This window comes from Sus scrofa, chromosome X, assembly GCF_000003025.6.
Source record: "Sus scrofa isolate TJ Tabasco breed Duroc chromosome X, Sscrofa11.1, whole genome shotgun sequence".
Lineage (NCBI taxonomy): Eukaryota > Metazoa > Chordata > Mammalia > Artiodactyla > Suidae > Sus > Sus scrofa.
The window spans coordinates 45,707,204-45,721,711 of NC_010461.5; the positions used below are offsets into that span (position 1 = coordinate 45,707,204).

At 39.5% G+C, this 14,508-nt stretch overlaps 1 long non-coding RNA gene across 1 annotated transcript in view; it reads right to left on the minus strand.

Annotated features, from left to right (window-relative positions):
* The window catches only part of LOC102166571, a 70,577-nt gene that overhangs the window by 19,808 nt on the left and 36,261 nt on the right, over positions 1-14,508 (minus strand). Inside the window, exon 3 of the long non-coding RNA XR_309215.3 lies at positions 14,372-14,492. This is a non-coding gene — a long non-coding RNA (uncharacterized LOC102166571). The remainder of the gene's footprint in view (positions 1-14,371; positions 14,493-14,508) is intronic.

The following is a 14,508-nucleotide window of genomic DNA, read 5'->3' on the forward strand; positions in this document are numbered from 1 at the left end:
TTAGCTTCATCTAGCAAATTTTGACCTGTTGTATGTTCCTTTTCTAATTTTCCTTGAGATTTCTTTGATTCCTACATTACTTAACTTCCAGTATTTCAGAGTTACCAGATATATTTCTAAAACGATTTCCTATTTTAACTCTTTCGTATTCAAACAACATATTGTATATAATTTCAGTTTTTTGAATTTGTCAAGATGTGGTTTTTTGCCCAGTACAGTCTAGTTTGCACCCCTCTATCATTATGGAATGTACTTCTTATATGTTTTGTGAGGCATTAAGTTAGCACTTCCAACTTGCTTTTTTTTTTTTTTACAACTTCATTCTAAATTTATGGGATGCTGCCAAATCAGTTCCTAGAGGAACACTCCTAGGGATACAGATTTTCCAAAAAAATATAATATTCAAAAATCGGTTGCCTTTCTGTATACTAAGAATGACATATTAGAAAAGGAATAAAAAAAAACAGTCTTTTAAAATTGCTCCACCAAAAATTAAATGCTTAGGAATAGTCTTCTTTTTTGGGGGGGGTTATTTTGAGGTCTTTTTTATTATTACTCAAATGAATTTATCACATCTGTAGTTATATAATGATCATAACAATCCAATTTCCAGGATTTCCATCCCATTACCCAAGCACATCCTCCCACCCCCCAAACAGTCTCCTCCATAAGTTTTTCAATGTCTGTGAGGCAGCATCTGTTCTGCAAAGAAGTTCAGTCTGTCCTTTTTTCAGATTGCAAATGTCAGGGAAAGCATTTGATGTTGGTGTCTCATTGTATGGCTGACTTCACTTAGCATGATAGTTTCTAGGTCCATTCCTGTTGCTAAAAATGCGGGTATTTCGTTCATTTTAATGGCTGAGTAATATTCCATCGTGTATATGTACCACGTCTTTTTTTTAAAAGCTGCTGTTATTTTTATTTTATTTATTTATTTATTTTGTCTTTTTGCTATTTCTTGGGCCGCTCCCGCAGCATATGCAGGTTCCCACGCTAGGGGTCCAATCGGAGCCGTAGCCACCAGCCTATGCCAAAGCCACAGCAATGCGGGATCCAAGCCACGTCTGCAACCTACACCACAGCTCATGGCAATGCCGGATCGTCAACCCACTGAACAAGGCCAGGGACAGAACCCCCACCCTCATGGTTCCCAGTCGGCTTCGTTAACTACTGCACCACGACGGGAACTCCTGTACCACATCTTCTTGATCCACTCCTCTGTCGATGGACATTTAGGTTGTTTCCATGTCTTGGCTATTGCAAATAGTGCTGCAATGAACATCGGAGTACATGTGTCTTTGCAAGTCATGGTTTTCTCAGGGTAGATGCCCAGGAGTGGGATTGCTGGATCAAGTGGTAGTTCTATTTGTAATTTTCTGAGGAATCTCCACACTGCTTGCACCAATTTACAATCCCACCAACAGTGTCCTGGGGTTCCTTTTTCTCCACACCCTCTCCAGCACTTATTGTTTACAGACTTTTGGATGACGGCCATTCTGGCTGGTGTCAGGTGGTACCTCATAGTAGTTTTGATTTGCATTTCTCTAATAATGACTGATGTTGAACATCTTTTCATGTGTTTTTTTGGCCATCTGTATGTCTTCTTTGGAGAACTGTCTATTTAGATCTTCTGCCCATTTTTGGATGGGGTTGTTTGTTTTTTTGGTATGGAGCTGTGGAAAGTGTTTATAGATTTTGGAGATTAATCCCTTGTCAGTTGATTCACTTGCAAAGATGTTCTCCCATTCTGTGGGTGGTCTCTTTATTTTGTTTAGGGTTTCCTTTGCTGTGCAGAAACTTTTAAGTTTGACTAGGTCCCATTTGTTTATTTTTGTTTTTGTGGTCAATACCCTGAGAGGTGGATCTGAGAAGATGTTGCTGTCGTTTACGTCAGAGAGTGTTTGGCCTCTGTTTTCCTCTAAGAGTTTGATAGTGTCTGGTCTCATATCTAGGTCTTAGATCCATTTGGAGTTTATTTTTGTGGGTGGTGTTAGGGAGTGTTCTAATTTCATTCTTTTCCATGTGGCTGTCCAGTATTCACAGCACCACTTATTGAACAGGCTGTCTTTTCTCCATTGTATATTCCTGCCTCCTTTGTCATAGATGAGTTGGCTGTAGGTGCATGGGTTGAATTCTGGGCTTTCTATCCTGTTCCACGGATCTATATTTCTGTCTTTGTGCCAGTAGCATATGGTTTTGATGATTGTTGCTTTGTAGTAGAGTCTGAAGTCAGGGAGCCTGATTCCTCCAGCTCCATTTTTCTTTTTCAGGATGTCTTTGGCTATTCTGGGTCTTTTGTGCTTCCAAACAAACTTTAAACTATTTTGTTCGAGTTCTGTGAAGTATGTCTTGGAAAGTTGATAGGGATTGCATTGAATCTATAGATTGCCTTGGGTAGTAGTCATTTTGATAATATTAACTCTTCCAATCCAAGAGCATATATTTGTGTCCTCTTTGATTTCTTTCATCAGTGTCTTACAGTTTTCAGAGTACAGGTCTTTTGTCACTTTAGGTAGGTTTACTCCTAGGTATTTTATTCTTTTGGATGCGGTGGTAAATGGGATTGCTTCCCTAATTTCTCTTTCTGCTCTTTCATTGTTAGTGTATAGAAATGCCATCAATTTGTGTGTATTAATTTTGTATCCTGCGACTTTGCCAAATTCGTGGATGAGCTCTAACAGTTTTCTGGTAGAGTCTTTAGGGTTCTCTAGGTATAGTATCATGCCATCTGCAAATAGTGATAGTTTGACTTCTGCCTTTCCAATTTGGATTCCTTTCATTCCTTTTACTTCTCTGATTGCTGTGGCTAGGACTTCCAGAACTATGTTGAAGAGTAGTGGTGGGAGTCAACATCCTTGTCTTGTTCCTGATCTCAGTGGGAATGCTTTCAGCTTTTCACCATTGAGAATGATGTTCGCTGTGGGTTTGTCATATATGGCCTTTATCACGTTGAGGTAGGTTCCCTCTATGCCCACTTTCTGGAGGGTTTTTATCAGAAATGGGTGTTGGATTTTGTCAAAGGCTTCTTCCGTGTCTATTGAGAGGATCATATGGTTGTTATTCTTCAGTTTGTTAATGTGGGGTATCACACTGATGGATGTGTGGATATTGAAGAACCCTTGCATCCCTGGGATAAATCCCACTTGATCCTGATGTACAATCCTTTTAATGGATTGTTGGATGTGGTTTGCTAGTATTTTGTTCAGGATTTTTGCATCGATGTTCATCAGTGAAATTGGCCTGTAGTTTTCTTTTTTTGTGGTATCTTTGTCTGGTTTTGGTATCAGGCTGATGGTGGCCTCATAGGATGAGTTTGGGAGAATCCCTTCCTCTGCAATTTTTTGAAATAGTTTCAGAAGGAGAGGTGTCAGCTCTTCTCTAAATGTTTGATAGAATTCGCCTGTGAAGCCATCTGATCCTGGACTTTTGTTTGTTGGGAGTTTTTTAATCACAGTTTCAATTTCAGATCTTGTGATGGGTCCATTCATCTTTTCTATTTCATCTTGGTTTAGTCTTGGAAGATCGTACTTTTCTAAGAATTTGTCCATTTCTTCTAGGTTTTCTGTTTTTTTGGCATATAGTTGCATATAGTAGTCTCTTAGGATCCTTTGTATTTCTGTGATGTCCATTGTCACTTCTCCTTTTTCATTTCTAATTTTATTGATTTGAGTCCTCTTTTTTGCTTGATAAGCCTGGCTAGGGGTTCATCAATTTTGTTGATCTTTTCCAAGAAGCAGCTTTTCATTTTATTGATCTTTTCTATGGTTTTCTTTGTTTCTAGTTCATTGATTTCTGCTCTGATCTTTATGATTTCTTTCCTTCTACTAACTTTAGGTCTTGTCTGTTCTTCTCTGTAAAGCTGCTTTAGATGTAAAATTAGCTTGTTTATTTGAGCTTTTTCTTGTTTCCTGAGGTGGGCTTGTATTGCTATAAACTTTCCTCTTAGAATGGCTTTTGCTGCATCCCATAGGTTTTGGAGTGTCGTATCTTCATTTTCATTTGCTTCTAGGTATTCTGTAATTTCCTCTTTGATTTCTTCAGTGATCCACTGGTTGTTTAGTAGCATGTTGTTTAGTCTCTACATGTTTGTGTTTTTGAAGATTTTTTCTTGTTGTTGGTTTCCAGTGGTATAGCATTGTGGTCAGAAAAGTTGCCTGATATGATTTCAATTTTCTTAAAGTTACCAAGGTTGGATTTGTAGCCCAGGATGTGATCAATCTTAGAGAATGTTCCATGTGCACTTGAGAAGAATGTGTATTCTGCTGCTTTTGGATGGAATGTCCTATAAATGTCTATTACGTCCATGTGGTTTAATGCATCATTCCGGGCCTGTGTTTCTTTATTGATTTTCTGTCTGGCTGATCTGTCCATTGCTGTAAGTGGGGTGTGAAAGTCCCCCACTATTATTGTGTTATTGTCGATTTGTCTTTTTAAGGTTGTTAGCAGTTGCCTTATATATTGTGGTGAACTTATGTTGGGTGCATACATATTTAAAATTGTTACATCTTCTTCTTGGATTGATCCTTTGATCATTGTGTAATGCCCTTCCTTGTTTCTTAAAAGATTCTTCATTTTAAAGTCTATTTTGTCTGATATGAGTATTGCTACTCCAGCTTTCTTTTGATCCCCGTTTGCATGAAATATTTTCTTCCATCCTCTCACTTTCAATTTGTATGTGTCCCTAGAGGTGAAGTGGGTCTCTTGAAGACAGCATATATATGGGTCTTGTTTTTGTATCCATTCAGCCAGTCTATGTCCTTTGGTTGGGGCATTTATTCCATTAACATTTAAGGTAATTATTGATATGTATGTTCTTATTGCCATTTTATTCATTGCTTTGGATTTGTTTTTGTTGCTCTTTTTTCTTTCCTTCTTCTCTTGTTCTTTTCTGCCTAGAGAAGTTCCATTAGTATTTGTTGTAAGGCTGGTTTAGTATTGCTGAATTCTCTCAGCTTTTGCTTAACTGTGAAGCTTTTGATTTCTCCTTCAAATCTGAATGAGAGCTTTTCTGGGTAGCATAATCTTGGTTGGAGGCTGTTTCCGTTCATCACGTTAAGTATATCATGCCACTCCCTTCTGGCCTGCAGAGTTTCTGCTGACAAATCTGCCAATAACCTTATTGGGGTTCCCTTATATGTTATTTGTTTCTTTTCCCTAGCTGCTTTCAAGATTTTCTCTTTGTCTTTAATTTTGATTTCTCTTTGTCTTTAATTAACTTTGTCTCTGGGTGTCCCTCCTTGGGTTTATTTTATATGGTACTGGTTGTGCTTTCTGGATTTGAGTGAGTGATTCCTTCCCCATGTAAGGGAAGTTTTCGGCTATTATCTCTTGGAATATTTTTTCTGTCTCCTTCTCTCTCTCTTCTCCTTCTGGCACCCCTATAATACAGATGTTGGTGCGTTTAATGTTGTCCCAGAGTTCTCTGAGAGTCTCTTCATTTGTTTTCAATCTTTTTTCTCTTTTCTGTTCTGCCTCAGTGATTTCCATTAATCTGTCCTCCACCTCACTTATTCATTCTTCTGCCTCCTGTATTGTGCCGTTAGCGGCTTCTAGTGAATTTATTATTTCAGTTATTGTATTTTGCATCTCTTCTTGCTTAAGTTTTATATCTTGTATCTCTTTGGTCAGTGTTTCCTGTAAGTTATCCATCTCTGCCTCCAGTTTATTTCCAATGTCTTGCATCATCTTCAACATCAACAGTCTAAAGTCTTTTTCCTGGAGGCTAAGAATCTCCTCATGGCTTAGCTGGTTTTCTGGGGTTTTTCCTTTCTCCCTCATCTGAGTTATAGTTCTCTGTCTCTTCATTTTTATAGGTTTTTGGTGTGGTGACCTTTTTACAGATAATAGAGTTGTAGCCTCTCTTACTTCTGGTGTCCACCCCCCTGTGCCTGAAGTTGGTATGGGGCTTGCTGTAGGCTTTCTGATGGGAGGGGCTGATGCCTGCCCACTGGTAGGTGGAGCTTATTCTGATCCCTCTGGTGGATGTAGCTTAGTCTCTGGATGGGATTAGAGGCAGCTGTGTGCCTGAGGGGTCTTTGGGTAGCCTGCTTACTGAGGGGCAGGATTGTGATCCCACCTGGATTGTTGTTTGCCCTGGAGGTTCTCAGCAACTGAGTGATGGGTGGGCCAGATTTTCCCAAAATGGCCACCTCCATAGAAAGGCATGGGCTGCTGAATATTCCCGAGAGCTTTGCTTTCCATGTCCTTCCCTCACAACAAGCCACGTTCACCCCTGTGTTCCCAGGAGGTCCTCCAAGAACTGCAGTCAGGTTTGACCCAAATTCCTATGGAGACTTTGCTTTGCCCTGGGACCCAGTGCACGTGAAAGTCCGTGTGAACCTTTTGAGAATGGGGTCTCTGTTTCCCCCAGTCCTGTGGAGCTCCTGGGCACAAGACCCACTGGCCTGCAATGCCAGATGCTCCAGGGGCTCTTTCTCCCAGGGCCAGATCCCCACACGTGAGAATTTGATGTGGGGCTCAGAACTCTCACTCCTGTAGGTGAGTCTCTGTAAACCAGTTAGTTTCCAGTCTGTGAGGCTTCACACCCAGGAGGTATGGGGTTGTTTATATCGTGAAATCGCCCCTCCTACATCTTGATGTGTCCTCCTCTTTTTCTTCTGCAGTAGGATATCTTTTTTAAGGTTTCTGGTGCATTTGGATGAAGCGTGCTCAGTCTTTAGTTGTGAATTTTGTTGTTTTTAAGGGAGTAGTTGAGCTCCAGTCCTTCTATTCCGCCATCTTGGTCCCATCTCCCCTCGGTTAGGATTCCCAACTTGCTTTTGATTCGTGTTTGATTTGTCTTTTTCTATCCTTATACTTTTAACTTATTTCTTTCTTTTTATTTAAAGTGAAGGGTTTTTAACACTATATAATTTGATTTTGCTTTTTTATCCAGTCCAACTAATTGTGATATTTAATCAACATGTGTAAGCAAATTACATTTAGTATGGAAAGAGTATGCCTTTAATCTACTGTCTTGTTATATTTTTCAATTTATCACATCTGCTTTTTGTTCAGTTTGTCCTGTTTCCTCCCTTCTTATGCATCTGTTTACCAGTTAATATCATACCAGTTTATCTTCACTACTGGCTTATTAGTTATGTATATATTTGCTTAACATTATTTGGAACTTGCTCTAGAGGTTACAACATAAATATATTCAACTCACAATATTCCTTTAAATAATATTACATCATTATTTGAATAATGAATGAGTTCCCTTTGTGGCACAGCAGAAACTAATCCAACTAGTATCCATGAGGATGCAAGTTCAATCCCAAGCCTTGCTCATTAGGTTAAGGATCCAGCAATGCCATGAGATGTGGGGCAGATTACAGAAACAGCTTAGATCTGGCATTGCTGTGGCTGTAGCATACAGCTACAGCTACAGCTCTGATTCGCCCCTAGCCTTAGAACTTTCATATCCTCTGGGTGTGGCCCTAAAAAGCAAAATATAAATAAATAAATAAATAAATAAATAAATAAATAAATAGTACTACATCAGTACATGGACAGTGTGATATCTTCACTTTTCTTTCCTTCCATCCATCTTTTTTACTATAGTTGCCTTTAAGTTTTAATTCTATACATGTGATAAGTCCCATAGTACATTGTAAACAATTATCTTTTCTTTAAAAGATCAATGAAAAGTATTTGTATTTACCCACCATTTTACCATTTCCTGTACTACTCAATCCTTCATGCAGATCCAAATTTCCTTCTGATATAATTTTTCTGCCTAAAGAACTTCTTATACTGTATTTGTAAAGTAAATCCTCTGGGAATGAATTAAATGGCTTTTTGTTTACCCACTTGTGTAGATATTTTTATTTCATCTTCATTTTTGAAAATTCTACAGAGTTCTGGATTGCATGGATTCTGGGGAGAAGTCTGCTGTCCTCCTTAAGTCTGTTCCTCTGTATGTAATGTGTCTTTTTTTTTTTTCCTTCTCTTCTTCTGTGAGGGCACTAATGTTGGTGTTTGAGTTAGCCTCACCAGTAGTTGAGCTTGGCTTCACTTTAGTTATTTCTATAGTTTTTTTTTTTTTTTTTTTTGTCTTTTTGCTATTTCTTTGGGCCGCTCCCGCGGCATATGGAGGTTCCCAGGCTAGGGGTCGAATCAGAGCTGTAGCCACTGGCCTATGCCAGAGCCACAGCAACGCTGGATCCGAGCCGTGTCTGCAACCTACACCACAGCTCACGGCAACGCCGGATCGTTAACCCACTGAGCAAGGGCAGGGACCGAACCCGCAATCTCATGGTTCCTAGTCGGATTCGTTAACCACTGCGCCACGACGGGAACTCCAATTTCTATAGTTTTTTTGTTTTTTTGGTTTTTTTTTTTTTTTTTTTTTTTTTTTTTGCTTTTTAAGGCCACACCTGTGACATATGGAAGGAAGTTCCCAGGCTAGGGGTCAAATTGGAGTTGCAGATACCGGCCTACACCACAGCCACAGCAACACCATATCCAAGCTGCATCTGTGGCCTATACCACTGCTCACAGCAGTGCCAGATCCTTAACCCACTGAGTGGGACCAGGGTTTTAACCCACATCTTCATGGCTACTAGTCAGGTTCATTACAACTGAGCCACAATGGGAACTCCTATAGTTATTTTCAATACTCCACAGACTTGACATTCCTTCAGCAATGGGCAGTGCCACTTTGTGTTAATGTAGCATCTGGAGCACTGGAGGCTCTCTCAGTGATCTTATTCCTCATTCTACTTTCAGCATGACATGTATACCTGGGCCACAGGGGGCTCTCCCTCAGCAGCTAATGACAGATGCTCTTAGTGGAGGCAGAGAGGTTTCTTATTTTTGTCCTCCAACCTCAATCTTAGACAGGTCCTTTATGCCTAACCTGCGGGGTGGGGCTTTCTCAGCTTCCTGCACTCTCTTTGTGTTAGCCGAATTTTTCCTTGTATCAGTGGGGATCTTGAATGCAAGCAAGTTATCTGCCTCTTCCCCAGAGTAGCAGACCTCCGCCTAACATCAGTATGGGGTTTGGAACCAAAGGAGCCTTTTCACTTCTCTTCCAGACACATCCGTTGCTTTCACCCCTCCCTCGACATCACTAAACCTTCGCTAGGGACCCAAGATGAAAAAGTTTTTCCTGTCCCTCCCACAGTGGCTGATGTCTCTGTTTCAATAGGACAAGGTTTGAGGAAGCAAGCAGGATTTCTTATGTATGTGCTATGGAGGTGGCTCTCTCAGGTCTCTAGGAATTCCCTCAATCTTCACCATGAATGCAAGCAGAGGTCTGCAAAACACAGCTGGCAGATGAACTTGGATTTTTTTTTGGGGGGGGGTCTGAGACTTTCAGAGAATCCAAACTCTCTCATTAGCTTATATTTGTCCATTATGAATTTGATACAATTTCAGTTGCCTTTTTCTCACCTGCTTTTATGAATGTCACTTCTTCCACACGTGCTTTTCCAGAAGTGAAGAATTTTGTATGTCCCAACTCTCTTCAGAGGGACTTGTTACCCCTTAGTTTCAGTTTACATGGCTGCCTTGTTGCCTCAGCTCTCTAACAGTTTAAAAAAAAAAACTGGTAGGTTCATCAAATTTAATAAGTGTCCTGTGTGGTGAGGGATGTTTATAATGGTGGAGGTTATGCACGTGTGGAGGCAGGGGGCATATGGGCAGTCTCTATACCTTCCTCTTAATTTTGCAGTGACCCAACAACTGCTCTAAATAAATAATTTTTTAAAAAATTTATAATGTTACAGATCATTGGACTTTTTCTTACTGTCAGAGTGAAAGTGGCTTTCTCTTGAGGCTTTCTTCATCCTATGTGAGTGTAGAACTCTCACTTGCTAATACTATGACTACTAGCAGAAAAATTATATTCAAATATTTGAATTAAAATATAATCCAAATAGGGCTTGCAAGCTAAATTCAGCCAATGGCTTGTTTTTGTATAGGCCCTTGAATGCTTTTTACTTTTTCAAAGGATTTTTTTTTTTGGAAAAAAAATAGAACCATATGTTGGAAAGACTATCTGTGGTCCACAAAGACTAACATATTTACTTCTGGGCCCTTTAAAGAAAAGGTTGGTGATCCAATATGATGCTAATATCTCTTATTCTGCTTTCAATAATTGCATGTTTTTATAAACATTGGTAGTAGTCATTTCACAATGCATATGTATTTTATTTTATTTTATTTTATTTTGTCTTTTGTCTTTTTGTTGTTGTTGTTGTTGTTGCTATTTCTTGGGCCGCTCCCGCGGCATGTGGAGGTTCCCAGGCTAGGGGTTGAATCGGAGCTGTAGCCACCGGCCTACGCCAGAGCCACAGCAACGCGGGATCCGAGCGGCATCTGCAACCTACACCACAGCTCACGGCAACGCCGGATCCTTAACCCACTGAGCAAGGGCAGAGACCGAACCCGCAACCTCATGGTTCCTAGTCGGATTCGTTAACCACTGCGCCACGACGGGAACTCCTGCATATGTATTTTAAATCATCATGCTATACTCCATTTGAAAAATTTTAAAACAAACAAACAAACAAACAAACAAAAAAAACAGGAGTTCCTGCTGTGGCACAGTGGGTTAAGAATCCGACTACAGCAGCTTGGGTCACCAAGAAGGCACAGGATCCCCAGCCTGGCCTGATGCAATGGGTTAAAGGATCTGGTGTTGCTGCAGCTTCGCCATAGGTCACAGCTGCAGCATAGGTCAGAGCTGCAGCTTGGAGATCCAATCTCTAGCCCACGAACTTCTGTAAACTGTGAATGCGGCCATTTAAAAAATCACATTACACAACTTAGTATATAAAATGTTTCTCAGTTAAACCTCAATAAAGCTGGGGGCAAAAGAATACAACCCTTCCAGACATTTTCTAGTTCACAAACACTCTCAATAGTTTGCTTCAATCTCAATCTATTTCCCTATAAATTATTTGAAAACTCTTTTTCATAACATAATATTAATAGTTTTCACAACCATCATTCATTTTTGCAGAATATTATTATAACTATGATTAAATAAGTTTATACTTTCACTGGCTAGCAGTGTATCTACTAATAGATTTTTATTCAAAGTTGCGTCTGGAAATGTTACCTATCTGTCTTAACAAAACTGTCATAGCAAAGCATTATAGACTGGATACTTATAACAACAGAAATTTACTTCCCAAGGTTCTGATGGTTGGAAGTTTGAGATCAGAGTGCCAGCATGATTGGAGTCTGGTGAGAGCCCTCTCCTGGGTTGCAGAATTCTTGTTCTATCCTCACATGGAAGAAAGAAGATGAGAGAGTTCTCTGGGATCCTTTTTATAGGGGCACTAATCCCATTCATAAGGGCTCCACTCTCATGACCTAATTATCTCCCAAAGGCCCTAGTTTCTAATGCTATCACAATGAGGATTAGGTTTCAACATATAAATTTTGGAGAGAAAGAAACATATAGTCCATTGCACTATAATTGAAAGAGTATGTTCAGACGATAACCATAACTTCAAGTGTTGTGTTTTGTTTTTTTTTTTAGATTGCTAATGATGTGACATTGGCTAGATATGATGATTTTTTCTAAGAATTATCAGGGATCACACTCTAGTACAGGGATGCCAGAAATCTTGTTGGCATACATTATTTGGCTACTTGGTCTTCCTAAGCATCCTAAACTGAAGTGAAGCTGAATGGTAGACTAAGGCCAAGTATTTGTGTAACATGCAAACTGTGTTTGGATGAATACATGCCATAGGAAACTTTTTAGGAATAAAGGAACATGAAAGGAACACATGATTTTAATAAGAAAGAATATCTTGCATACCCTCTGTAGTTTCAACTTGGAAACTTTTCTAACTATTCCATGACTTTATATTTCTCAAGTTAATATATTAAAATGTCAATATCTCAGAATCTTTGATTCTGTGTCTTAGTAAATGTGTCATTTATCTAAAGTGTATGGTGATACAAAAGTTCAAATGTAACAAACTATTAATTTGTTTAAAAATTCATCAGGATTACTGCCTAGTAAGACCTGACAGTAAACACTGATATTTATTTGCATTGAACGTTTCCAAGTACATTATGAGAAAATTGGAAAGAATACTCATATTGAAAATATTTTGAGTATGTGTAAAATGGGACAAAACCAAACATTACAGTTGCCACTGTCACTGTATGCTAATTAAATACATAGAAAGGCTCAATAAATTCAGGGAGAAAAGAGACTGGTCAAGGCAGCACCATACAAGTGCAAAATCACACACATGAACAAATCCTGCAGCTGTAGAAAGATACAAGAGGAAAGAATCTTGGCATTACAGAGATGATGAACCACAAAGCCCCACCACTAATCAGACTTTCTTCTCACAAACACAGGATTCCACAAGTAAGTTTGCTGAGGGTCAAAGTTGAACCAACATAAATTACATCAAGAACTATTTGCAGGATTATGTAGAAAGACACTGATAAGAATGAAGTTACTGTGAGCAGGTCCTAGTTCATCATTCTCATAGATAGCCAAAGAAATGGCCTATAAGCACTTATCTGATACCCTCTAAAGTAGTGATCTTCAAACTTTTCTACTGCAATGCATGAAAAATACACCTTTTGTAGATAATTCAGTAGGTATATAAAAATATGTACATGTGTAGTCTATTTTCATATTCTATATGCAGTTCAGGCTGACATTTACTACTTACTTTAACTCTTTTATTTAAAATGCTATTTGTGGATTTCCCGTTGTGGCTCACTGGTTAACGAATCCGACTAGGAACCATGAGGTTGCAGGTTCGATCACTGGCCTTGCTCAGTGGGTTAAGGATCCGGCGTTGCTGTGAGCTGTGGTGTAGGTCACAGATGCGGCTCGAATCTGACGTTGCTGTGGCTGTGGCGTAGGCTGGCAGCTACAGCTCTGATTAGACCCCTAGCCTGGGAGCCTCCATATGCCGTGGGTGCGGCCCTAGAAACGACAAAAAAAAATAAAATAAAATAAAACAAAATGCTATTTGTGCTTGATAACATTAATCTTATAACCCACTATGAATCACAAAACACAGTTTGGTAAACAGTAAAGTCTTCTCACAGAACATCTCCAATGATAAATAAATGCTGCTATTGAAGCACATGCAAATACATGTGAGAACACTCATTTTGTCCTCATCCTTAAAAATTCAGTATGTTCAGACAAAAAGGCCATCTTTGATATATGCCACCAGGGTCACTACAAAATATATAATTACTTAGGAAATGTAAGTGCCATTTGTAAAGCTTCACATAAAAATTCAGATAACAGTGTTTATTTTGCGCAAGACAACTACCACTTGATACAAAAGGGAACTCACAGGCAAAAGGGTCAGCAGGTTCCTAGGGCATGCTGTTCTTTTGGATGCTGTGGAAACTGTCCCTGGGCTTGGGCATAGCTGAAGGGCATGTACTGCTGTGCTATAGCAAAAGGACCCTAACTCCTACTGTGTTCCAATCTTACAAGGCAAGCTTGAGAGTTGCATTTCACATGACAAGTAATTAATAACTTGACCCCAACCACCAAGCAGTCCAAACTTAGATGCCAACTGTATGTGATACTCTGGAAAAAGGCAGCTTCCCAGAATCTGCAGAACTTGTCCCATCCCCCACTCAATGGTGATCCTGTGGAAATATAAACCTCTTCATAAATTCTCCTGCTTGAAAGAAGGAAAGCTGTACTCATATGGAAAACTGCAGGTAGAGGAGCTGCTGGTAAGCCCAGCTCTCCTTGTTTAGCAGCACACAGAGAGTTCCCAGAGTCATGTATTGGGCAGTTCTTTCATACTTTCTACTGCTTATTGTGTGTCACAAGAGCTACTTCACAATTTGCTTCTTCTGCCCAAATCCAAGGATGGTCCTTTATCAGGTTAGCCAGATCTCCCACAGGAATGGTGGGAAAAAGCTAAAGATTGGCATCAAGTTGAAGTCTGCTTTATGAAGTGGATGCAACAATTCAGCAATCAAAGCCTAGGTCCTCATGACCCGCAGCTGTCCAGCCATCTGAGAGCATGAATTTGACCGTTTGCTGGATAGGTGCTCACAGAACGTCTAAGTCCAGAAATTACTAGCTCCATTCTTGGAGCATTTCTTCAGTGAACTCCACAAAGAAAAAAAGGACTTGAAGGGAAAAAAAGTAAATAAAATTTGATAATGATAGTATATTTGCTGAAAAGGATCAAAAAGGATAAGCGATAAACTAAATAAGAGATAAAAGATTATGCGTTCTCACTTTTAAAAAATTGAAGAACTGTTAAGTCCAAGCTCATACTGCTCACCACAAGACAGACCAATAAATCAAGAGACAGGGTGCTGGGGCAAGGAATAGCAACTTTATTCAGTAAGCCAGCAGACTGAGAAGGTGGTGGACTAGTGTCCCAAAGAATTATCTTACCTGAGTTAGAATTCAGACATCTTTCATACCAAAAGGAGAGGAGGTGTTGCTGGTTATTGCAAACTTCTTAGTGCCAGAATCCTTTGTTCTTGCAGCTGTCCACATACATCTGGTCATGTTCCTGTAAAAATGCAACA